This window comes from Galeopterus variegatus, unplaced genomic scaffold (genome assembly GCF_000696425.1).
Source record: "Galeopterus variegatus unplaced genomic scaffold, G_variegatus-3.0.2 Scaffold3181, whole genome shotgun sequence".
NCBI classification, from domain to species: Eukaryota; Metazoa; Chordata; class Mammalia; order Dermoptera; family Cynocephalidae; genus Galeopterus; species Galeopterus variegatus.
The window spans coordinates 55,569-59,041 of record NW_007729292.1 but is presented as its reverse complement, the minus strand read 5'-3'; positions in this window follow the sequence as shown (position 1 = coordinate 59,041).

The following is a 3,473-nucleotide window of genomic DNA, read 5'->3' as shown; positions in this document are numbered from 1 at the left end:
AACTGGCTATGACATATGGAACAGAAGGTTTCTCAGGACTTTTACCATATTTGTGGCTACTCTAATCTACATTGTTTAATTCATAAATAATTCCCATATGTTTAACAGGTCTTCCCAAGATTTCTCTAAACAATGTTATCAGCACTTAACTACACAAGAGTCTTATCAGCACTTAACTACAGTAACGTCTACTGAAGGGTCAGTTCCTTATGTTAAAAGAAAACAAGTAAATTAAGTTCAGAAGATGGAGTTGCTGTGATTTTTTTCTTTTGTTCTCCTTTCCTGGCCTCTTTACTTCTTCTTCATAGTAAAGAGGGAAAGTAGGGTCCTTGTCCATTACTCCCAACTCCTTTTTAAAGCCTGGATTATGGCTGATTTGCACCTCATTCTTCTACTGTCTTAGCAGAGAGCAGATGGCACTGATGACATCAGGGTGCCTAGTAAGGAGGACTCCAATTTCTAGGCTTGCTAGAAATTGAAAGATGTGTAACTAAAAGTTACCTAAAATGCAACCTATATTGAGGCTGTAGTCTCAATAGGTACATGGGAAAAAATAATTAGAAAGGAAAATATCGTTATTGTGTCAGCTTTGGAGGAATGTTTTTCTATATGTATTTCAATTAATTGTTCAATTAAATATGTATGGCCTCAAGACAGGGCCCTAGGGACAGTACTAGCCTCAGGCAAGGCCACTGGGCCTTGAGAGAATATTTCAATTTTTAAATAAGACCTCAAAATTATCTTGGTTAATATTTTTGATAAATTTATCCCAATTAACTTTTTAAATCATTTACATTTTTTAAATATTTAAAATTTTTCATAGATTTTAATCATCCCTGTTGTCAATCAAAAGAAATTTCTGGGTTACATTTTTAAATTTATTTTTTAACATTTTATTGAAATGTAAAATACCATGAATCTGATGAATTTTCACAAACTGAACATCCTCATGTAACCTTAATCCAGATTAAGGAACAGACATAAACAGCACCTGAAAACCCATCTTTTGCTCCTTTCTAGGCTCTAATCTGCCCCCAAGGAAAGTAACTATGCAAACTTTTTAGAACCATAATTTTTGTTTAAATTTTATGTAAGTGAGATCATACAACAGTTACTCTTTTGTGTTGAACCTCTTTCTCTCAACATTGAGTTGGTAATATTCATCTGTATTATTCCTTGTATTTATAGATGGCTTATTCTTATTGCTACATAGTATTCCACTGTGAATATACCATAGTTCATTCATTCTACTACTGATAGACAATTGGTTTCAAGCTTAGAGAAAAAATAGTGTTGTTATAAATGTTCTATTCCCTCTTTTAGTGAATGTATTCTCTGTTGGGGGTATATTGAAGAAAGAAATTGTTGGTTCATAAAGTGTATTCACCATGGAACATTATTCGGCCTGAAAAAAAAAAGAAGTTCTGCCATATGTGCCAACATGGATGGATGTGGAGGACATTACGCTAAGTGAAGAAAGCCTGTCACAGAAGGACAAATACTGCATGATTCCACTTATATGAGGAATTTAAAGTAGTTAAACTCATAGAAATACAGAGTAGAATGGTGGTTGCTAAGGGCAGGAGGGAGGGGAAAATAGTGAGTTGCTGTTCAATGGGTATGAAGTTTCAAACATACAAGTAAGTTCTAGAGATCTGCAGTAACACTTTGTACCTATATGTAGTAATACTGTTTTGTGCATTTAAAATGTTGTTGAGGGTGTATCTCATGCTGTGTTCTTATCACAAAAATAAAAAGAACTATCATAATAGCCCAGTAAAGAGATTTTAGAAAAACAATAAACAGTGGCAAAACAGTGTCGATAGTGGAAAAGGAAAATAATCAGGAAATAATCAGAATCTGGAACTAATAGGAGTGAGTGACCAATTGTGTGGGAGGAGCATGGACCACTAAAATTGGATCCAAGATTTTTTTTTTTTTTTTTCCATTTGGGATCATTGATACCGTAATCGGAGACAAGGAATAAGAAATAAAAGGCAGATTTAGGGAGGTGAGGGGCAGAGCCATTGGGGGAGACATAACATGTGATTTGTGAGCCATCAGGTTCTGATGACAACCAGGTGGCAGACATATGTAGGGTTTTGTTCCTGCAGTTCATATGGATATGAATTGGAAATGATCATTCTACAAATAATACGATCAAGACTGGGACTTGTCAAGTTAAAAAAAAAAAAGTGAAGAAGTTTCTGTGACAGTTTTGTGGAATGCCATTATTTAAGGGTAGGCAAAGCAAGAAGATCCAGCCATGGTCAAAATGAAATAGCAGAGAACAGAAGGGGAAACTGGAGCAGAGGATGGCAGGGAGGCCAAATGTGTTCCCGTCTCAAAAGCCACAGGGAAACATGAAAAGATCTGGGGAAAAGCCACAAGATTTGGCAACAGTGTTCACAGTTGATTTTAGGAAGGGTAGTTCCAGGGGAGGGTGTGGGGGCAGCGATGGAGGGATGAAGTAAGACAGACGATTGAGAGTGACCGTGAACAGAGGAATTAAAAGCGTGGAGGATTGATTGCTCTTCAAAGAGGCTTGAACAAGAAAACTGTGAAAGAGAAACAGTAGCTAGAAAGTGAATCCAAGCCAAAGGAGGGTTTTTGGTTTTTAGAATAGGAGAAGATTAAGCCAGGTTCATCTGAAAGAGTGGGTGTTTGCGGATAAAGATATAGGAGAAATTTGATATGACCAATGGAGGTTATTCCTTGAAGAAGTGGAAAACAATAGGTTAAAAACTTATGTGGAAGGACTAACTTGAAACCAGAGGAGAGGTACCTCTTCCTAAGAGATGGAGACAAATATGAGATAAAATGTAGATAAATCTGATCATTTGGACAGTTGTAATTCAAGCCTAATGACAGCAGATGCCATTTTAAGTAGGAGATAGAATCGTATGTCAGAAATGAAAGCATTTGAAGTTGGCTTATTTTGAGGATTATTGCAAAGGTTTGGGTTGGATTTATAAATAGTTTGAATCAATGGAATGTTAGGGTAGATTGGAAGGATTTCTTTCCCATGTAACAGAAATAACTACATTGTCCAGATGTCTTCATGTATTGCAATCTGTTATGAATCCAACTCAGCAATTTTGGGGGCCAGTCATCATATTATTTTCTCTAAAACCACTCCTAACTAATTGGAGATTGTGTCTTTGGTTTGTTTTAGTATTTACTATGATCTATAGTAAATACAAAATAATAGTGAAGCACTGTTCAAAGAAGTTATGAAAAGCTAAAATAACTGGAAGCATATGTGAAAAGCATTGAGAGGATTACACAGGTTATATATTATGTTCTAAATCCTTAAATTATTCAAATTTGTTTCAATTTTCTGATCTCTGTGGAGGCATCTTAGCTTTAAAAAATTAATTCCAGAATGTTTCATGAGAGTCAGCTGATTTTTCTGCAATCACTCTTCTACTTGATTTATTGCTTGATAAGAAAAAATACTAATTAAATTGGAT